Raw genomic sequence first — 24,080 nt, forward strand, 5'->3', positions numbered from 1 at the left:
GCACAGAGGTAGATATGGGACAATCATATTGGACACAGTCCCTGCTCCATATGGGGCTCATAGTCTAAGGAGGTGGGAGAATGAGTATTTAATCCCCATTTTACAGATGAGGAAACTGAGGCACAGAGAAGTTAAGTGACTTGCCTAAGGTCACACAGCAAGCAAATGTCAGAGCTGGAATTAGAAACCAGGTCTCCAGTACTCTTTCAATTAATCCATCAATCAATCAGTGGTATTGGTTGAGGGCTAACTGTGTGCAGAGCACTGTACTAAGGGCTTGGAAGAGTACAATAGAGCAGATAGACACAATCTCTACCCTCAGTGAGCTAATGTTTCTCAAGACGTGAGTAAGGGGTCAGAGGTGGGAGAGTTGAGTGAGGCATAATGAAAAGGTGGGTTTGGGAGGAGTGAAGAGTGTGAGCTTGGGGACAGGGTTTTGTTGACTTTATGCAACTCTAATACCACACCAATTACCATTACCAACCAATGGTTGCTTAGTCTCTGTACTTATGACCACCCCTCTAATGAACATAAAAGTTCAGAGCACCAAAGTGCAACAAACTTGACATAGAAACGGTGACCGAGCAACATTTTTTTCACCTACAACATATGTGCATCACACTGAGAAGAATTTAACTTGTTAACAATGCATAAATAGACGATTATGGATACATCTAATAGCCCAGGTTGCTTTTTCATAGAAAAAAAAATCTTATTGTGCTGGTATATTTTATTCTAGTAACACAGACGTGACAAATATTGGATGGATAAAGGCACACGAAAACTTCACAAATGTGAATTGAGTAAAAGAGAGATGATGATTCATAAAATGGATGTCTCTTGTGTTTGTAGGTGTTATAATGCAATTTCATTTTCAGCAAGTAATAGGTCTCAGTTGGTTTGATGGAAGAAATGACTGAGACATATTGGGTGCTGTGAGCAGAAGGAAATAAGGGATGTTTGATGTACTTTTCATAAATTGATATGAAAAATGTTATCGGTTGATTTTGTTCATCAGCATTTTCCAGTCTGTTAATACCTTAGAGTGATGTCTTGTGACTGATTTTGGTAACACTGGAAGACTGAACTAAGAAGCGGAACATTTCTATCACACCTGAGTAACAAAACATCATTCAAATATGAAACTATCCACACTCCAGTGCACGGATGAATATTCTGCATGAAAGGTGTGCCTTGATCCATTTCCTACCCGCCCAAGGGTTTGTGCCCCCATCTGGACTGAGAGAAAGAAAGCTGCCAACATTAAGAAGAGTTCTTCCAGATAAATCCAGGTGTTGATGTTGCAAAGGATGGCAGGGAGATGGTGGGGGTATTCAGTCCATTGGGAATTTGTAGGGCTATTCCTTATGCTCACATTGGCACTTTTCCCGGTGACATAGAATGTCAACATCCATGCATGCTTGTCCATAAACTCATTTTTGCTTTGTTAGTGATGAGTACTAGATGTCACCTAATAAGCAGTTTGGGTGTTAGGACTGCCAACCTAAATAATTTTGGCAACTGAAATCTGTGTGGCTTCAACAAATGGTCGTTAAAGTGTTTTATGATAAATTCATGAGCCAAACCCTGTTAGGTGAGTAAGCTGCTCCCGGAAGAATGCTGGGTCTGTTGGTAGGTGTGTTAACTCTCTCATTTCACATCATCTGATGTCCTGAAGTGAGTTCTGACAAATCTATCACTCAATCAATCAATGGTAGTTTTTGAGTGCTTACTGTGTGCAGAGCATTGTGCTAAGCAGTTGGGAGAATACAATATAGTAGAATTGTACTGCCCTAAAAGTGCTTACAGGCTAGAGGAGGAGACAGGCATTAAAATAAATTACAAATAGGGGGAATGGCAGAGTGTAAGGATATGTATAGCAGTGCTGTGGGGCTGCGGCTGGGGTGAGTACCAGGCCATTGCTCAGGGAGTGGTGAAGGGCTTTCCATAGTGTTTTTTTCTCAAATTTAAAATTAATTGTCAGAGTCATCAAATCTCAAAATGATTCAGGGAAAGCTGCCTGAGGATGCTGCGAAGGTGGTCCACAGTTCCCCAAGCAACTACGTTATAGTCAGTTCTGTAGCACTACTTTGATAAATGAGACCTTAGGTAGTTGAAAGATGAATTTTATATCCCAATGTGTCCTACTTACAGTGAGTATCCATAGACAACTGGAAACAATGATTGGAACAATCATTAACTCATCATTTTGCCCCCATGTAGTTGTGTTTAGCAGGTCCAGTTCTGATTTCAATTTTGATTCAATCTGTCAGCAATTGGACTGTGGAGATCTGAACTGGCCCCAACAAGTTTCTGGCCTCGGGGGTCCTAAAAAGAGAAATCAGTTACGGGTCCAGCCCCAACAGAGCTTCACGCCACTGTTTTGCAGGCCAGAGAATACAGTTCCATCTGAGGCATCCCAGACCTCTGAAGCCGTACCCTGAAGCCCCTAAAGAGTTTTAATTCAACTCCTGTGGCTCATGGGCAGAGATGAGCTGATATCAGCCTGGTTCCCACCTTTGCTTACTGCCAAGTGGTGTGAACATTTAGGGAAGGTCATGTTAGATCAGAACCAACCTTGGGGATTTGGGTGAAATCTAATTGGCCTATCTAAAGAGAGTCCTAGCTCAGATCTGTTTCCGGCTCCCTCTCAGCCGATGGGAAGCACTCACTTACACCCCTGCCACTCCCAGCAGAATCCATTCCATTATGTTTAGTCTGTGCACAGAAAGCAAGGAAAGAGCTTTTCATATTACATTCCCAATGGGTGCTGATTATTGAGCCTTTAAGGAATGGCTAACAATAAGCAACAAATAGCATTGCTCAGTGATGGAATTTTGGATGGTGGTTTCTGCATGCAAACAATTTCTATATTAAGAAAGAAGACCTGTAGAGCACTACAAATATGTATCGAGGTAATTATTTAAGAATGAGTTTTTGGATTTTATGCATTTTGCCAAAAAAGACACTTTTAATGAGGTTTTGAAAAATTCACAGCTATTCGATTATTTTCCCACAGCAGCTAAATTATTTCAAGAATGTTAGTTGGTGAATTCCTTTTTGGAACTGTGGGGGTGGGGATTCCTTGAGAGTAGGAGGAAAGAGAATTTTGGATTTGCCTTTGTGATGCTGATTTTCTTTAGCAGGTATTGGAAACTGGCACCCATACAATATATATTTCTATTGAGTACTAACAATCAGTGACTCAGTAAGAATAAGGAGCATAGAAGAGGATAAAAATAATGCCATTTAGTGCTTCATTCACCAATCATTAATATTCGCTATTTCCAAATAATGTGGAAACTTCAAAAGGAATGCTTTCTAGCATGAGTGTGTTAGAAAGCAAGTTATTCTGTTAGGCTGAAATTATTATTTTTGTTACCAATTGTAGAATGGCTCTACTGGCCTCCTGGGGTACATTTTGCAGGTTATGAAATATAACTATTGCTGTAGTATGGTAATCATATCACAAGTATCAAATGGCTATGACCTGCTTGTTGAAAATGCATTGTGTGTTAAAATAGGAATTGGTTGCTTAAAGCTAAGTGAATCCCAAATGAAAACAAAAGAACAAGTCAGCAGAGTATTGTTATATTATGGTATTTGTTAAGCTCTTACTGTGTGCCAGGCAGTGTACTAAGCGCTGTTGTAGGTATAAGCTAATCAGGTTGGACACAGTCCCTGTCCCACATAGGGCTTCAGTCTTCATCCCCATTTTACAGATGAGGTAACAGACACAGAGAAGCAGTGGCAGTCTTCTTAGGGAATCCAACTCTAGGTCAAATGGTCTAGTAGTTTGGGACAGGCTTTGTCAAGCTTTCTTTGGTGACTACCATTAGCAATGACACTGAAAGGGAAGGGTCAAAATGTGCCTAACTGGGAGTAGAATGTAGCCAATTGAAAGCCCAGATGTATTCTTCTGTGTTTCCTCAGTTAGCCAGTCAATCTTATTTACTGAGCGCTTATACCGTGTGCAGAGAGCACTGTACTAAGTGCTTGGGAGAGTACAGTGCAACAATAAGACAAATTCCCTGCCCACAGCGAGTTTACAGTCTAGAGGGAGGGGGGACACAGATTACAGATATGTACATACGTGTTATGGGGCCGGGAGGAGGGGGTGAACAAAGGGGAGTGAGTCAGGGTGACACAGAAAGGAGTGGGAGAAGAAGAGATGGGAGCTTAGTCAGGGAAGGCCTCTTGGAGGACACCTGCCCTCAATAAGGCTTTGAAGGGGTGGAGAATAATTGTCCATCAGGTTTGAGTAGAGAGGGTGTTACAGGCCAGAGTCAGGAGGTGGGCCAGGGGTCGGTGGCGAGATAGACAAGATCAAAGCACAGTGAGAAGGTACAGTGAGAGTTGGTAGACACGTTCCCTGCTCACATTGACCGTACAGTCTGGAGGGCTGGGTCTGGGACTAGAGAGAAGCTAAGAGACCCAGCTACATCCCAACTCAGCCTGGGGAACAAGCCCCTGGGAAATAAATTCAACAACACAACAGCTAGCAACAACAATGACAAAGCAGTGGTACGGTATAGTCCTTAGTCTTATTACCACTCAAGGCTGGACCAACCTAGACCCCAAACCATCACATCCTACCCAAGATTCTAGACTGCCAACCCCACTACTTGTGGGATGGGTCTTCTCCATGGCTATGGTCGGGGGAGGGAGTGACTACGTTTGTCAGATGCCCTCATGCAGGCTCTGAAGCCCAGTGAGTGAGGGAAATCTGTGTCATGCAGTGAAACTTACCCTAGTGCAGACTCAATCCCCTGGCCTGTGCTACTGTCTCCTACCCTCCAAACCACAGATACCCTGGAATGGACCAGAACTAGACCAATTTCCAGAGGATCTTATTGGGGAGAGAGTACAGTGCAGCTGGATCCATTTTGTACTATGTCAGATTTCTGGGTGGAGAGTGTAGAAACTTCTAAAATTATGAAATACAACTTTCACTCATTCAATCGTACTTATTCAGCACTTGCTGTGTGCAGAACACTGTACTAAGTGCTTGGGAGAGTACACTATAACAACACACTGACACATTCCTTCCCACAACAAGCTCACAGTCTAGAGGGCATCAGACATTAATATAAATAAATAAATAGATACATAAATACATAGATAAATAAATAAATGACAGATATATATATGTATATACAGATATATACATATGTGCTTTGGAGATGGGAGGGAGGATGAATGAAGGAGCAACTAAGAGCAGCGAGAAGGGAGTGGAAGAAGAAGAGGAGGTCTTAGTCAGGGAAGGCTTCTTGGAGGAGATGTGCCTTCAATAAGGTTTTGAAGTGGGGGAGAGCAATTATCTGTCTGATATCAAGAGGGAGAGCATTGCAGACTTGAGGTAAAATATGGGCGAGAGGTCGGATTAAATCAATCAATCGATCACTAAGAAGCAGTGTGGTCTATTGGAAAAGGTGTGGGCCTGGAAGTCAGAGAACCTGGCTTTTAATCCTGGCTCTGCACATGTCTGCTATGTTACCTTGGGCAAATCACTTCTCTGTCCCTTAGTTACCTTATCTGTAAATTGGGAATTAAGACTGTGAGCCCCACATGGGACATTGTCTTTGTCCAATCTAATTAGCTTGTATCTACACCAGTGATTAGTTCAGTGCCTGGCACAGAGTAAGTGCTTAATGAATACCATTTCTTAAAAAAAAACAGTAGTATTTGTTGTCATGCAGATTAGCAATCTTGGCAGAAATCCCCAAATCATGCTGATCTTTGGCACAGTAAATTTACCCTTTCATTTTTCAACACTGCCATTTCACTAGAAAATAATGCTACCATTCCTCCCTCAGCAATTCCTTCTTTCTAATCCCCACTGATTATTCCATGCTTTTAACTCCTTTCTAAACCCTCTAGTGATCTCAGCTTTTCCTTCCCTAACTCCCATCAACCTTACAAATTATTCATCCTCGTGAACTTCCCTTCAGGTTCTTTTAGGCTTCTCAAAATTATCCCCTCTCCTTCTCACATTCAAATGCCTCTCCCTTTCAACTGTCTTCCAGAAGTAGATATATTTCCTACTTTTGAAAGCTAACCAGTTCTTTTTTTTGCCTGATTAACTTGCATCTAGCTCAGCACTTAGAACAGTGCTTGGCACATAATAAGCGCCTAACAAATATCATTATTGTTGTTATTATCATTATTAGCCTGGACCCATTACTTTGCACTTTCTAGAAATGCTTATTTCCACACTCCTCCACTCCTGTCAAACAAATCAATTAATCAATTAGTGATATTTATTTAGTGCTTCCTATGTACAGAGCAGTATACTAAGTGCTTGGGAGAGTACAATACAATAGAGTTGGTAGACACAATCCCTGCTCTCAAGGACCTGACAATCTAGGGAGAAAGACAGACAAAGTGCATTACCCAGAGGAGAATCAGTCAGTCAATCAATCAATGGTATTTACTGAATGCTTGCTGTTTGCAGAGCACTATACTAAGCACTCAGTCACAGAGTATAAGGATACAGTATCCTTATACTTGTAAACAAGTGCTGCGGGGATGGGATTGGGTTGAGTATCATCGTGGTTTGGGAGTACAGACCCAAAGGCATAGGAAATGCAATGGCTAGACTACTACAACACTCTCCTTATGGAGTCTCTTTGTCTCTCAGTCTTTCACCAATCCTATTGCAAATGAACAAAATTCACAGATACGAAAACCAAAGGGCAGTCAGGAGAATTATGAGAGGTAAGAGTCCATGAACTCAATTACTGACCCCTGAATCATCAAGAATGAATAGTAGAAAAGATAATAAGAGGGAAAATAATAATGATAATAATTATGTATTAAGTACTATGTGCCAAGCACTGGACGAACAATAAAAGTAGATCAAACACAGTTCCTCTCTCACATAGGGCTCACAGTCTAAGTGGGAAGGAAAACAGGTATTTTATTTTCATTTTACAGATGAGTTACCTGAGGCCCAGAGAAGTTGAGTGACTTGCCCAAGGTCACACAGCAGTGAAGTGGCAGAGGCAGGCCTAGAACCTATGTTCTCTGAGATTCAGGCCTGTGCTCTTTTCATTAGGCCATGCTGCTTCCGAAGCAGCGTGGTTTAGTGGAAAGAGCCCGGGCTTGGGAGTCAGAGGTCGTGGGTTCTAATCCTGATTCTGCCACCTGTCAGCTGTGTGACTTTGGGCAAGTCACTTAACTTCTCTGGGCCTCAGTTCCCTCATCTGTAAAATGGGGATGAAGTCTGTGAGCCCTATGTGGGACACCCTGATTACCTTGTACTACCCCAGTGCTTATAACGGTGCTTTGCACATAGTAAGCACTTAACAAATGCCATCATTATTATTATTAAATATTTTGTTTTCCTTTGGATCCTATTGGCAACATTGGGAAAGGGGACCAGGCTAAACTAGTTATCTGATAAACAACCTGTATTTTACCCAATACAAGTGGATTAGTGTTAATTACTTGTTCTTTTTAGGAAGATTAAACTCAATGATAATTTGTTGCTGTTTAGGTGGTTTTGCACATCCCATTCATCAAAGGCAATTTCATCAAAATATCCTTTTGACAGTGCATTTTGACCCTTTTTTTCTTTATTATCAGTGATGACAGTAGTAAGTGATTGATTAGCTTGTCACTTGTGAATCAAAACAACAATATGAAAATCGCAAGCATCTACAAGAAGAGCAGGCCCTTTTGAGAGTGATGGATGGAGAAGTGCCTGGAAGTTAGACAATATGGAAATTCAAGGTCACTGACTCCCTTGCATGAGTTGAAATGGACTAGCTCTTAGGTTGGATTGAGGTTTGTATAATGGGACAATAGATATTTTGTTTATTTTTTGAGCAGCCCAAAGTCCTCCACACATATTATCCACTAAAAGCTACAGCATCCTTTTCAGATAGTAGAACACAATATATTTTTAGATTAGGAGCCCCACAAGGGACATGGACTGTGTTTAATTCCCATCTATGTGTTTTCTCCCAGCACTCATTACAGTGCTCTGCCCACAGTAAATACTTAGTAAATACTATTACTACTAATATATATATAGACGGAGGGAGAAAGAGAGAGAAAGAGAAAGAGCTGCATTTTGGTATTGTGAGTAGAGTCACTCCTGTTCCAGCTAAACCTGTCTGTGTTTGGCTTGCCTCAGTTGGAAAAAGAATATTTTAGCCTACCCAAACACATACCCTGTATGTAATTATGATTCATTTACATAATTCTTCCTGTTTTCACAGATTAATTAATCATCAAGTTACTCCTGTGAAGAAGGTCAGCGTTGCCTTATTATCACCACTTTACAGGCAGGGAAAGGGAAACACCACGAGATTGCCAGAAGCCACTATGAAAAAGGGTATTGAGCTGTGAACAATATCTGAAGATCCTGCCTCTGGAATATCTTTCTCAGAGCACTGTTCCATACTGTCTTCACAGGGAGTCAGTGACTTGGAGAAAGTGGTCAAAGAATCTTAGAAAATAAGGCTAGAAGGAAATAATTGAAAGCAATTGCTGTCTATGATTAATTCTTCTTGAAAATCCTCAATGAAGAGGTGCCTATGAAGAATTCGGGCTTTGGAATTAGAAGTCCTGGGTCCTAATCTCAACTTGGCCATTTGCCTGCTGTGTAACCTTGGGCAAATCACTTAATTTCTCTGTGCCTCTGTTTCCTCATCTGTAAAATGGGAAGTCAATGCCTGTTCTCCCCTCCCTCTTAGATTGTGAGCCCCAGGCGGGACGGGGACTGCGTCTGACCTGATTAACTTGTATCTACTCCAGTGCTTAGTGCAGGACGTGATACATAGTAAGGTGCTTTACAAATGCCATAATTATTATTCTACAATCTCCCAGAGTAGACAGTCATGAGCTTATGCATTCCTCTGTAAATCACATGGATCTATGTATCCATTGTTTGTACTTTCATGGCTAGGGGTTTGTTGCCTGTAATTGGCATATATTTTTAGGTCTGTGTATGCAATCGTCAAAATGAAAGTCTCTCCCAGAATGACCTTAATCCATTATGCTTAGAATTTAGGAATTTCGGTCCCTGGCATAAGCCTAAAAATTGTCTGCCACCTGTTCGGCATCTAAGACTGCAAGGGATCAGTGGTCCTTTTAGATCCATTATTGACCATGGAACCATTTCATCCCCTTCAAGGCCACCCCAGGGTCAGAAATTCACACTTAATAGAATAAATCTGGTGATCTGAAATATGTCGGTATAGTATTCTATTGTATGTCAGCCACTTTGGCCTGAGGTATTTCTGTATATCTGCAAAACTGTAAGCTTCTTACCATCAAGGACAGTGAGTTCCTTTCTTCTTTCCCATAGCACCTAGTCCAGAGCTCTGTGGCACTGCAGAAATTACTCTGCACTCTACATTTAATGTGACTGCAGAAATTACTATATATTTCAGTAAAGGATTAAAATGTGTGGTCGTGAGAGTCAACTAGAACCAAACACACCACACTGTTAGGGTACGTGATTGAAACTTGACAAATAAAACTTATTATAATATTAAATTATATCCTAGGTAATAGTACCATCATTCATGCAGATATACCCACTAACTCGTGTTTTCTCAGCTAGTGGCCCCAGCCAAGAAAAATGACTTTTGCATCATAACCAGAACCCAGAGGCTATCTGATGTGCACAAGCCTCTTTCTTGTGTAAAGATTAATATTTCAGTTGAAACTTTAGCATCTGGGTGCATAGGTTTTAACAATCTACAACATGCTACAACACGCTGAGAAGCAGCGTGGCTCAGTGGAAAGAGCATGGGCTTTGGAGTCAGAAGTCATGGGTTTGAATCCCGGATCTGCCACTTGTCAACTGTGTGACTGTGGGCAAGTCACTTAACTTCTCTGTGCCTCAGTTACCTCATCTATAATATGGGGATTAAGACTGTGAGCCCCACATGGGACAACCTGATTCCCCTGTGTCTACCCCAGCGCTTAGAACAGTGCTCGGCACATAGTGAGCGCTTAACAAATACCAACATTAACATTAATTTGACTAATCAGTCAATCAATCAATGGTATTTATTGAGCATTACTGTGAGCAGAGCACTGTACTAAGCGCTTGGGAGAGAGTACAACAGAGTTGGTAGACACGTTCCCCGCTCACAATAAGCTTACAGTCTGTAGGGAGCAACATATTCAGGGCTGTCTCAGGACTATTTGGTAGATTCAGTTATGGGATAAGTAAACACATTAGTGGCAGCAGAGACCCAAAGCCCTTCTGTTGTAAATTTGCATCCCTGCCCCAAATCTTTCTGGAAAATGTAGTTTTAGTGTACTGTTCCTTTGTCAGGGTTATTAAGACTGCATATCCCAGTAGTTCTTGAGACAAATAAGTCCTCTTTCCGTTCTCACCAACACCTAGCCCTACCTTAGACCCTGCATCTCCGCAGCCATCACCTTGCTTCTTCAGGGGTCACTTTTCACTTTCCACTCCACAAAGTAACATATGTATACAAGTAATGGTGTCTCTAGCCATCTAGAGCCATTCTAGAGAGGAAACGTGGCTTAGAGGAAAGAGCATGGGCTTGGGAGTCAGAGGATGTGAGTTCTAATCCCGGCTCCACCACTCGTCTGTTGTGTGACCTTGGGCAACCCACTTAACTTCTCTGTGCCTCAGTTACCTCATCTGTAAAATAGAGATTAAGACGGTGAGCCCCATGTGGGACAACCTGATTACCTTGTATCTACCCCAGTGCTTAGAACAGTGCTTGGCACATAGGAAGCACTTAACAAATACCATCATCATTATTATTATTAGTCGTGTTGACAGATCTCAAATAAAGATGTTGTTCATTGCTAAGAACCAGTGGTGTCTAGATTGAATGGCCTAAAAGGTGGGGACAATGTCTGCTAAACTATTTTTGACAACTTCCCATATAGCACAACATGAGTACAGGTACTTAATGCATATTTTTAATGACCACTAGTTTCGTTTAAACTTCCTTTGTCTCATTCTCAGATGAATTACATCCTCATTCTTGCTTCAGAGACCCATGATGAATTAGCCATTATCCTTTCTCCATAACTTCCTTTTTCATAATTACCAATCCTTTCCCCCTTCATCTTGCTTTTCATTAGGCTAATCATGCTAGACTCTCTCAGCCTCTCCTATGTGCTCAGAGAACACATCCTGATAAATTTTTGTTGCTCAGCAAAATAACACTCAAAGATAGATGTACTGTGGTGATAGCCTCACTAGGTATGAATAGTGTTAGGATGCTTTTCACTCTGAAATTGTTACTTCTCTGCAATCACACTACACTCTTGATTGAGATTCAGTTTGTGGTTTGCTGTTTTTTATGGTATTTATTCAGTGTTTACTATGTGTCAACCACTGCTCTAAGCTCTAGGGTAGATACAAGTTAATCAGGCCAGATATCATCCCTGTCCCACATGGGGCTCACAGTCAAGTAAGAGGGAGAACAGGCAATGAATCTCCATTTTGCAGTTGAGGAAACTGAGGCACAGAGAAGTTAAATGACTTGCCCAAGGTCACACAGCACACGAGTGGTGGAGCTGGGATCAGAACCCAGGTCCCCTGGCTTCCAGGACCACTGATCTATGCTGCTTCCCATGAACCCTGCCCTGTTCTGACTCTTGAATATTTTCCTTTCATTTCACTACCTACCAGTTATATTGTAAACTCCCCGAGGGCAGGTATCATGTCTTTTATCTCTATTGTTCTTTCTCAAGTACTTATTACAACACTCTGCACCCAGGAGGCACCCAATAAATACTACTGAGTGACTAGCTACCCAGTTCTTTTATGTCTGATATTGTAGAATTAAACGATCTTTCCTAAGTGTAAATGAAACATATGTGTTCAATCCATCAGTCGATCACTGTCATCTATGGAGTATTTAAAATATACAAAGCACTGTACTAAGCACCAGGGAAGATACATTGACACTGATTCAGAAGTGGTCCCAAGGAGCTTACAGTCGAATTGTACATTCCAAGTGCTTAGTAAAGTGCTCTGCACATAGTAAGCACTCAATAAATACTACTGAATGAATCTGAAGTGGGGAAGACAGGCAGAGGGAACAATATCAGAAGTTCAAGTTTGAATTCCATCCCATTTCCTTCTGCTAATTGTTTCCCATTAGCTCGACCAAACAGAGAATTCCTTATGGGCCATGTTGAAACAGGCCAGTCTCTGGGCACGTTGGGGGTCCCGCCTCATAAATCAATTAATCATTCTATCATCTATCAATTGCAAGTCTGACCCTAGTTTTTTGTTTTTATTTTTTAAAGGTATTTGATGAGTGCTTTCTATGTGCCAGGCACCATTCTAAGGGCTGGGACAGGTCATAGGTAATCAGGTTGGCCATAGTCTACATCCCACATAGGGCTCCCAGTCTTAATCTGCATTTTGCAGATGAGGTAACTGAGTCACAGAAAAGTGAAGTGACTTGTCCAAGGTCACACAGCAGATAAGTGGCAGAGCTGGGATTAGAACTTGGGTCCTTTATACTCCCATTCTCATGTTCTAGCCAATAGGCCATGCTGGTTCAGACCCATACTCTCAGATTTTGGTTTCAGACTTTCTAAATTGTGCAAGACTCTACTGGGTCAGTCTGATGGTAAAAAGTGCAAACAACCCACACCACCTTGACTTCATCATGCATACTTTATCAGATTCCTCTTCTTTCTGCTTCCCAGGGGCTTCTAAAATGATGGTTGAAAAATATTGAACAGCATCCTGTAGTATTTAACTTAATCCCTGTTTAAAATCGTGTCTTCTTAACTGGACCTATTCTTCGAAATTTGAAGGTGTAATTGAGATAAGCTAAATTAGCCTTCCAAAAGAAATGACTTTTTCAGATACCGTGTTTTCCAGAAAAAACAGCTCCGTGTTTTCCAGAAAAAACAGCTGTGCCTTGAATTTGTACTTTAAAATTCTGGGTGAGTGCCCACACAGTCAATGGTAAACTATAGCATAGTAAAAATGGAAACCAATACAATGAAACAGATATGTTCGATGTAAAGAAAATCATATAAGGGTGCAGGGATCATTTTTCCTGGAGAACTTATAAAAAAATAGGCACTTTTGACCCCAAACCCTGGAATGGGCAGGTCTGCATCCTGTTCCCGTATCTGGCTACCACTTATAATGTAATTTTTTAATGGTATTTATTAAGCACTGGGGTTAGATACAATAGAAGTAGCATGGCCTAGTGGAAAGAGCACAGGCCTGGGAGTTAGATGACCTGGGGTCTAATCCTAGTGTGGCCAATTGCTTGCTGTGTGACCTTGGCCAAATGTCTTAACTTCTCTGTGTCCAGTTCTCCTTTGACTATACCCAGTTCACTTTAACTGTGAGCCCCATGTGGAACAGAGACTGTGTCCAACCTAATTAATTTATATCTACCCCAGTGTTTAAAACAAGTGTTTGACACATAGTCAGTGCTTAACAATTACCATAAAAAATACAAGATAATCAATTCAGACACAGTCCCTGTCCCAAATGGGGCTCACAGTTTAAGAGCTAAGGAGAGTAGGAATCGTATCTCCATTTTACAGTTGAGGTAAGTGTAGCACAGAGTGAGAGGGACTTGCCCAAATCATGCAGAAGGCCAGTGACAGAAGTGGGACTAGAACTCAGGTCTCCTGATTCTCAACCCCACACTCTTTTCACTAGGCTATGTTGTCTAGAAAATTCCAAACTTGGAGCCAATACCAGACATTTATCTGACAGTTAACATTAGTTAACATCGTATACAGTAGCAAAACCAAACATGAAACTCAGCCTCAAATAACTTTCCAGCCTACAGCAAAACTGTCTCTCAAGTTTTAATGAAAATTTCATGAGCCCAAACCATCTGGGTGGAAATTTGACTCATGTCAGGTTAGCATAGTCAAACCCAACAACAAGTTCTATTTTGTCAAAATCAGGGAGTTCCTATACACAAAATCTTGAGCACTGAGTGATTGTCCCTTCCTGAAGGAGAGTGACTAGAAGGGAAACTGGACTTTTCAGAGAAGGATTGCAAAGCCCACCAATTAAAGGAAGGATTTTGGTCTTTCATTTTGTCCCATACAGCTAATAAGGTTGTAGCTCCCTTGATGGAAATCTAAATATTGTAAGAGATCTAGGTTGGATTGAATGAATGAATGAATGAGGTCCAGATTTCACTAATAAGGAATTAGTGAGGGAACATCCCTTTAAGCTGACTAGAAGCAGTGTGAAGTGCTTTAACTCGCCAAATGACCTAAATGACTTTCTTCTGAACAAGTAGCCCATCTAGATACTGGAGCTACTCCAAATGCAACGCTATAGCCTGACTGAGAGCAAGAATGTTACTCTACCTCTTGCCAAGTTCCCCAGAGGAGCCTGGTAGTCTTGTTGCTGTTTGCTGCGGGCACCATACTTTTCTCATTATGACACTGAAAAGACTTTCCCCTTAGTTCTTTTTTCCCATCTTCCTCAATTTTTCCTCTCTTTTCCATTGTTTAAAGTGAAGGATTTCCTCCATGTGAGCTAAATGCCAGTTTAGCCTCAGTAAGTATCCATCTAGTGTGTTGCATGTGAAAACGGGATCAGCTTTGTAGCTTGTGCAAATGTTTACATAGAGTGGATAGTTTTCTGTGGTAATATCTTGTATTCAGCTGGGAATGTGGACTATAAACTGGAAAAAACTCAGTGATGTATTTACCACTTGGCAGAAAAGTTGAGATGGCTCTACCTACAACTTTGTTCCTTGGAAGGAATTTCTGTATCACTTAACCCTCAAGTGCACCCCAGTTACAGCACAACAACTTGACTTACTAAGAGTGAAATGCCATTATATGTTATCTTTATTTCATCCTAACTTTTTGCAGTGTTTTAGTGGTTTGAGTAGTCCTTAGAAATACTAATTGCAAAACTCTGTGGGAATTTAACGCTTATCTTTAGCAAGTGTACGTTATCTCAGCTGTCGTGGGGAATTGTGTGGCAGGACAAAATGCAAAACTTGAACCATCTGATAGTTGTGTTTCATATAGGCTAAAATGTTGTTTTTAACCTTTGAAATGTTTTAATTTGGGGGCTTAGAATAGTTTGCATAAATTAAAAGGAGAGTGTTAAACTTCAGAAAATTACAATATTAGGGTAAAACAAATAGTTCTTTGCAGCTCATTATCCTTGATTTGATTACTTTTGTGTACTTTGAATAAGGAAATAGAAAGCAAAAGCAGGCGTTCAATGATAAGGAATGTAATTAAAGCATGATACACTTGAAAAGAAATGCCTACGATATCAGAATAAGCCCTAAATCTAGAGAGTCCCCTACTCTGGCTTTGCCCAGATTAAATTATTTTAGTTTATTAGCTGCTATGATTGTATTTGGTGCTGTACTTTACTTGAATTCATTTAGGTCATGTGAATCATTTGAATACTTGGTTATTTCTGCCTTTAAAAAAAAAAACAGATGTTTTCATCTGTGCAACTGGTGGAGCAATTAGTGTAGCAGAGTACATACAGAGCAAAAATCCACTTGGAAGGATTAGTGCTATTCCTTTTAAAATAATCAATTGCCAGATCTTCAGAACACTGGGCTTAGTACAAGCGCTTAGTACAGTGCTCTGCACACAGTAAGCACTCAATAAATATTGATGGGGCATGGCTCAGTGGAAAAAGCACGGGCTTTGGAATCAGAGATCATGAGTTCAAATCCCAGCTCTGCCACTTGTCAGCTGTGTGACTTTGGGCAAGTCACTTAACTTCTCTGTGCCTCAGTTACCTCATCTGTAAAATGGGGATTAAGACTGTGAGCCCCACGTGGGACAACCCGATTCCCCTGTGTCTACCCCAGCGCTTAGAACAGTGCTCTGCACATAGTAAGCGCTTAACAAATACCAATATTACTATTATTATTATTATTAATTCAACTGAAAGTGTCAAGTGAGCCAGAGGACCGAACAGTTTATATGCTGATAATTCTGCTCATCATTCTATAAATCATAAATCCCCAGTGGGGATTTTTAAAAGTTTAAAAATGGTCCAGTGTAAAATCAGTGGCTATCCATTACCCCCAGGCTACTTTGACTTAGAAGGGTTAGGTGCTTAAAACAAATTTACAAGAGGAGTTGAAGAGAAATCAGTAAGGCCTGTCTTGAATGACTTATTTGTTAAGAAGAAAAGAATACTTTGTTAGAAATCACTGCTGCTTTCCAGGACAGAAAACTGTTCTTAAAGCAAATTCCTTTAAAAGTGTGAATCATTTGCCTTAAATTTTTGTGGTGTAAGTTAAGGAATGATTAAGCGTACTGTCTGCAGGAAATTGTGAGGACATTGGAGTATTTTCCTGAATCAGTCTCACATGGTACACAGAGTTTGGGGTATAAGAAAACTTTGTTGTAAGGCAATCTTTCTGTGTTGCTGTCTGTCTATTGATGGAGTAACCCTCCCTGAGCTTTTAAAGCATCCCTTATGCTCATTTGTTTTCCTTTCCTGTTTTTTGTAGTTTTCTCATTTTAGTAATTGCAGGAACCTTCTCTTTTTTCTAATGCACTTTGCAAGATTAAGCTTATTAAGGATAAAGTTTTATTAAGCTGATTTTCTTTTTAAAGACTCCCATCTTCCTTTGCTAGAAAAATTCTTGGTCCATTTGCCAGGTCTCCTTTAGAAAATTTCTACCCTTCAGGGTAAGGAGGGCTAGAAAAATAAGGGAGATGTAAAGGCCTGGGCCAACACATGCTATTTTTGTTAGTTTTTAGGCATTTGCAGTGCAGTGTTCGAATAGAGAGTAACAACAGCTCCACTGTCTTGCTGATTACCCATGAGTGCATCATTAGTGAAGAGAAACAGAAATAAAGGCTTAAAGGGAAAGTGGGGAATGGAAAATGCTGTGTTGATAACAGTACTGAACAGCTTCTAAGGACACAGGGCAAGTTGGTGGTGATTTTTAAAAAAAAAAAAAACCCAGAACTGGGCAAATAGATTTCTTTAACATTATTTTTCCAAGATAGGATGATTGCTCATGATTTTTAGAGTCTCCTTCCAAAGGCACACCATGCTATTATACATGGGTCATGCAGGTGTGTAATATATCAGGAGGGCTTTGTCAGTATAAAAACTTACCCAAAGATTGTGAGCTATCAATGTAAGGAAATGGGAATAGAATTATCACATGAGGCTGTTTCCAGAAACTATAATGAAAGTTAGGGAAAACAAATCACTGGTTTAAAATCTAGCTTCTCCCTTTCCCTTATTCTCATTTCCCAAGAAGAAAGAAGACTGACGGTTGAAATGGAAATCAATTTTTTCTTCCATTTTCCCAACTCATTGAGGTTTAATTTCTGGCAATGAGTTTTACATTCCTTGTTGTTCTCTATTGCAGAAGAGAGATAGCAGTTTTACAATCATTGTATTTTAGATTTTTTTTCTGATGTGGGGGAAAATGGAGTGATGGGATGAAAAAGATCAGGTCAACTGGTTCATTCTCTAGTATTGTAGGATTATTGAGTTTGTAGGACTTGTGTGAAAACACATGAGGATTCACTGCGTTAGAATTATTGTTATTGTACTTGTTAAGCGCTTACTGTGTATCGAGAACTGTTCTTAGCACTGGCATAGATACAAGCTAATCAGGTGAGACACAGACCCTTTCCCACATGGGGCTCATAATCTAAGTAAGATGTTGGGTGTTCTATTAATCAGTATTAAAAGAAATGCATTCTTAAAGAACATAGCTTAATTATGTGGTTTAGCACTTAAGTTTATCCCTTAGTATACCTGTGTGTGCTTGACCCTTCCATTAGTTTTGTAATCTCCTCATAATACAGTAGACACTCAATAGATATTAACTAATGTATAGATATGCAGTATATATTTCATCCTCTGCAGAGGTTTTCGTAAAGCAAAGTACCTTTCATTTTCCGAACAGTGTGCTGGGGATGACCAGGTCTTCCTACCAAACCAACATTTGTCTCACAGATTTTTTTAAAAAGGCATCTTATTCTTTGAGAGATCTTTCCCAAATCCGATGTGTTGTTTTGAACTCAGGTGCCCGTGATTATTCACTGATTTATCATTTGGCAAGAAATCCTGTGTCCCAGTGAGAATGGTGAATGTGCCACAAGTTGGGTTTTAATTCTCAGTGAGATTTTCTAGATGGGGCAACTTGGAAGTTGGCTCTTTTCTTTGATTGATGAGAGAAGCAAGCAGCAGCCCTTGGTTACCATATCTCCATTCCAAGTTAGTTTTCAGGCCTAGTGTTAGACCTCTCTTTGGAGGCAGGCAATTGCTTTGAGCTGAAACCAACTCATTTCACATGGCCCACCCCAAACCATCAGATAATAGTAGTAATAGTAGTAGTGGCAGCATTTATTGACTGCCCACTTGGTGCAATGCACTGTATTAGATGCTTGGGAAGCACAGAATGAAGAAGTAATATAATCCCTGCCTGCAAGGATCTTACACTTTAATGAGGGAAAAAAACCCATATTAAAATATCTGTAACTACAGTGGTCAAAATAAATAATTGAGTACATTATCTAGACTGTAAGCTTGTTGTGGGCCCGGAATTTGCTATCAATTCTGTTGTATTTTACTCTCCCAAGAGCTTAATACAGTGCTCTCTGTGCATATAGTAAGCACTCAATGATGATTATTATATCTAATAATAATAATAATAATAATGTTGGTATTTGTTAAGCGCTTACTATGTGCAGAGCACTGTTCTAAGCGCTGGGGTAGATACAGGGTAATCGGGTTGTCCCACTTGAGGCTCACAGTCTTCATCCCCATTTTACAGATGAGGGAACTGAGGCACAGAGAAGTTAAGTGACTTGCCCACAGTCACACAGTTGACAGGTGGCAGAGCTGGGATTCAAACCCATGACCTCTGACTCCCAAGCCCGTGCTCTTTCCCCTGAGCCGTGCTGCTTCTTTGTATATGTATATAGCTCTCTCTATATACATGTATATCATGAATACATGTGCTAAGCACAAATCACCTTGAACCATTTTTGTCTAGAACTCCTTGGATACTATAGGTTTGTTCAAATGACCAAGGAAAAATACTGCTAATTAGATTATTTTCCAAGTAAAGTCCCTGATCACCTCCTTTCAGAGCAATTCATGCAACCTTGAAATTAGTTTTCAGAAGACATTAAAAAGGCATGAATCATATTTGGCTGCACAATTTGCATTGGCCCCATCTACATTTTCTAGTGCCATCCTTCTACCTCCTTCTCCAGAATCCTTTATCCCTAGGGCATATGAACTCTAGGACCTGCCAACAGCATGTACAATAAAGTGTCCCGACATTACAGATTGCTAGAAAAACCTAAAGAAAAACCCAAGAGAAAAGAGAGCCAGAGTGAGGTGGTGTTATTTCATCACCCTTGGGAAGCAGCATTTTTCCTACAGGCACACAGCAAGTGTGCCCATCCCATACATTTTGTTCCTGTAGAGCCAGCTTGCTCAACAATGCCTCAGTTGGGCTGTTTTGCTCCCAACCCCTTTCCCACCTCCTCCCTCTAGCCTGGAACTCCCTCCCCCTCCACATTCACCAGACCACCTCTCTCCCTACCTTCAGAGACATATTCAAATCACATCTCCTCCCAGAGGCTTTCCCTGATTAAGCCATCTTTTCTTCTACTCCATTATCATCATCATCATCATCATCATCATCATCAATAGTATTTATTTAGTGCTTACTGTGTGTAGAGCACTATACTAAGCCCATGAGAGAACACAGTTTATTTATATTAAGGTCTGACTCCCCCTCTAAACTGTAAGCTTATTATGGGCAAGGAATGTGTCTGTTTATTGTTATATTGTACTCTCCCAAGTGCTTAGTACAGTGCTTTGCACACAGTAAGTGCTCAATAAATATGATTGAATGAATGAATGAATAAAATACAACAGAGTTGGTAGACAGGTTCCCTGTCCACAATATTAATAGGTATTAATATAAATAAATCATTTATACTATATAATTTATAAATACCTTTCTTCTATGTTGCCTTTGCACTTGGATCTGTGTACTTTTAGCTCTTGATATTCACCCCACCCTCAGACTCACAGCACCTAAGTCCGTATCTGTAATGTATTTATATTATTGTCTGTTTCCTCCTTTAGACTGTAAGCATCTTGTGGGCAGGGAATGTGTCTACCACCTCAGTTGTAATGTACTTTTGCAAGCATTTAGTACAGTACTCTGCATACAATAAGCACTCAATAATTATTATTGATTGAATGACTGATTAAATGCACAAAATCCAGCATAATGCTCTGCTGTTAATAGGGTCCCCGGCAAAAATCAATGTCTAAACACTGGGATTGCACAGGGGCAGGGGATGCCTGATCAAATGCAGCTGCTTAGGGATTAAGCCCATTCAAAGATTATAAAATCAGCTAATAACAAAGAGCAGAGAGTCGAGATATTAAGCCCTGAAGTCAAAGGTTTTGAGGAAAGCCAGAGGTGAATGAACTCATTCATCTGCTGGAGAACCTGGTTGAAGATAATCCACCAGTGGAAACAAAGACAAAGATCCTAGTGACTTAGTTAGAAGATAGTCTGCTCAAACATCACTGCCATACAAACATTTCTGCCAATGAAGGACCAAATGTGGAGAAGAGGCAAATACAATCTTTTTCACGCAGAGAAGAGTGGTTGGTGTTCATGTGAAGGAACTGTAAAACTGGAGTATATCCGAGGAGTTTGCAGTACCTGAGTTCTCTCAAGTTCATCAATGCAGTAGTTAATTTAGACTGCAGGAGAAGATCCGTATTTTTGACTGGTAGTAGCTGTTTAACTACCTACCCTTCAGGTTCAAAGACAGTGCTGTGGCAGATAGATCCATTTCTCTCTCTACATAAAGAAGATAATGGTAACCTGTGATTAGCTCACAGGTAATAATAGGCTGGAAGGGCAGGGGCAAGATGCATACCTCCCCATTCCCACAGTGCTTCACTCACACTTGCTCAGTCTGCACTCCAGGGCAGTGTGGCTGTGGCCATTATAACCTTATAAGAGCGTTACCAACCACTTCAACCCCCACTAGGATGCTGTACCACATCTTGGCTGCACCCTCAGAAGGAGAAATGGGACACTGTCAGGACACATGAAGGCCCTGCTTGGGGCCTGGTGGCCATTTTGGAAAGACAGTGGTCCCACCAATTGCACCCAAGGCAGAGATATAACTTGCAAGCCCCCTGTTTTTCCTCATCCCGTCTTCAGTTTCCCATCCCCTCCTCTCATCACCGTATCGCACTCAACCAAGCCTTTTATAGTCTTGTTCCCCATTCCTCCACTCTGACCTGCATCCCTTTTAAGGGCTGTCCCAATACCATCATGACCCTTGGCCCACTTTTATCCAGGTCCTCAGTTCTCTCCCTACTTCGTCCTAGCACCATCTCTCCTTTGTACCTGACTTCATCCTTACCCCTACCCTAACACCTACCCCAATCCCTGTTCCCACTCTGAACTAGCCTTTTTCATATTTCAACTGTGAAGCTGGTTCCCACAGTGCAATACCCCTTTTTCTCTTTCCTCCTTCTCCCTCCTCTCTCTGGGGTGCCAGTGAAGGGTGAAAAAACCCTTTGCAGTGGCAAAAATCCACATGTCCTTCAGCATACCTATTGTTGGGAATTGGGGTTCCAATGATTTCTCTCCAGCCTATGTGTGTGTGAGAGAGAGGGTGAGAGAGAGAGAGAGACCAGGTCTACTTAATATTATTATTATCATATTTGTTGAGCTCTTACTGTGTGCAAAGCACCGTCCTAAGCACAATACAACATCAGAAATATTCCCTGCCCACAATGAGCTCACAGTCAGCAGGGGGAGGAGGGGAGACAGACATTAATATAGATAAATAAATAAATTACAGCTATATATATGTACAGATATATACATATGTGCTGTGCTACCTAACCCTAGGCAAGACCATGGAATTCTGCTAATTTAATATGACAGATTTACCACTTAAATTTCTCTTAAGACTATTACTGTGATATGTTGGGATTGAATTCTACTATTTTAGTTGAAGCTTCTGCTACCGCTTTGGAATTTTTTAGAGATCCTATTAGAAGCGGGTGGTGATTGTTATGATGGAATATCTATTGAGTACCAACTATGTGCTAGTTGCTGTGGAAAACACAACATTTGGCATTGAGCCTGTCTGGGAGCTTATTATATGAAAATCTTCAGGGCAAGCAAAGAGTTGAAAGGGAGTAAGTCAAAGAAGAAGCTCCCTTCTACTTCACCTTTCCCATCATGCACTACAGAATAGCTAGATGAGAGCTAGTCCTCCCACCTGGACCAGCTAAACTAGGATAGATGCTTCTTTGGAGAGTATAGGCTTTAATGCATCAGATTATTGAGCGCCAATCAATTTGCTTATTCAGAGCCAAGATGTCACAAAGGTTATTTGATTTGAGCTCATTTACCTAACCACTTGAATTAGCTTCTTTTACTAGCGCAGGTGCTTCCGAATGCTCCTGCTTCCATCATTCTGCATTAGTATGAAGCATTCAAACATTACTCTTTGGAGAGGATTTGCAGGAGAGCAAAGGAAAGGGTCAAATGGTTGAAAAATAAGCCTTACAAGAAAAAGTTAAAGAAACTAAGCTTATTTATGCTGGAAAAGAGGTGTCTAAAAGAGAGCTAACCAATGAAATTGACACAGATTAGACATTGTCCCTGTCCCAAACAAGGCTCACAATCTATCTTGTCCCCATTATAATGATAAGGACTTTGGGGCATAGAGAGGTAAAGTGACTTGCTGAAGGTCACACAGCAGGCCAGAGACCAGAACACCTGACTCCCAGTCCCATGTTTTTCCTTCACCAGATTGCAGTCCTTCCATTGTAGGAAGATCATTCTCTAATTTCCCAACACCATTCTATCCAAAACTCATAGTGAAGGCATGTATTTTGGGAGAACTGACTGGATTAGTTTTCAGGTATATGAAGTTATTTTTTATAGGAAGGGGACCTACTCTCTATTGATTGAGGCCAAAATAATAATAATAGTAATAATATTTATTAAGCATTTCCTATGTGCCAAACACTGTACTAAGTACAAGGTACATACAAGAAAATCAGGTTGGGCACAATCCCTGTCCCACATGTGGCTCACAATATAAGCGGGAGGGAGAACATTCTACCGATAAGGAGACCGAGGTACCAAGAAGGTAAGTGACTTGCCCAAGGTGATACAGCAGGCAAGTGGTGGAGCCAGGATTAGAACCCAGGCCCTTTGACTCTCTGCCCTGTGCTTTTTTGGTTTGAAGTACATTATGTGGGATTTAGGCTAATCTCTTTGGGGGCCAGAAATGCATCTAACTTTGATGTACCGCACTTCCCTAGGCGCTTACTATAGTGCCCTACACAAAATAAGCACTCAACAAATTCCATTTATTGATTGATATAAGAAATAATCTCCTGGTTGTTAAATGATGGAATTTATTCCTTCTAACATCAAGCGTTATGTATGTGTGGGTTGGTTTAGCTGTGATACAGCCAGAGGATAGCGGGATAGGCAGAAGAGTGATAACTGCTCGAAGAGCCTACCGCTCCTACAAGTCTATGCTTTGTTTCCATATTTGGTGTAGCCATTGGTATCATTAAGTCAAACATATTTTGGGGTTCTATAGAGCAATTTAACGAGGTTCCCCTGAGCTGAGATCCTGTAAGCTAATCTTCCACTCAGTCATATTCTCCCTGATCCTTGGCATACCCCTGTATCACATGCACAAGATGATTTTGAATGGCCCGAGCTGTTTTGTATATTAGAGCGTGTGTGACAAAGGATGGGTGGAAGGAGCTGGCAGAGCTGGGTGGGTTTATGCCAGGAACCCTGCAGTTGCCCAAAGAGGTTGGAAGTCACGGGTTTAACTCACCAATTAAATACACTGGAGCGTAAGCTCCAACTGCTCTGACTGTCATGTGATTCAATCCGTGAATGGAATTCGGTCATGGGTGGTGTGTTCCTGAAATAGAGGTTATATGGAAGACTAAGCATAATTGCTATGCTGGAAGTTTAAGTTTAATTTACAGCGCTTGCAGCTTCCACCTACAGTAGGAAAAAGTATTACGGCCTTTCATAAAGCCTTGGCCCAAGTGCTTGGAAATCAGAACATCA

General features: G+C 40.9%; 1 protein-coding gene across 2 annotated transcripts in view; it reads left to right on the forward strand.

Moving 5' to 3' along the window:
- The window catches only part of PRICKLE2 (prickle planar cell polarity protein 2), a 278,984-nt gene that overhangs the window by 125,365 nt on the left and 129,539 nt on the right, over positions 1–24,080 (forward strand). The window contains exon 1 of one of the 2 annotated variants that reach the window (XM_007668265.3): positions 14,443–14,509. The exons of the other annotated variant lie outside the window; for it this stretch is intronic. The gene's annotated coding sequence lies outside the window, so the exon portion shown is untranslated. Of the gene's footprint in view, positions 1–14,442; positions 14,510–24,080 lie in introns of those variants that run through there. 2 annotated transcript variants of the gene reach the window in all.

Source organism: Ornithorhynchus anatinus, chromosome X1, assembly GCF_004115215.2.
Source record: "Ornithorhynchus anatinus isolate Pmale09 chromosome X1, mOrnAna1.pri.v4, whole genome shotgun sequence".
Lineage (NCBI taxonomy): Eukaryota > Metazoa > Chordata > Mammalia > Monotremata > Ornithorhynchidae > Ornithorhynchus > Ornithorhynchus anatinus.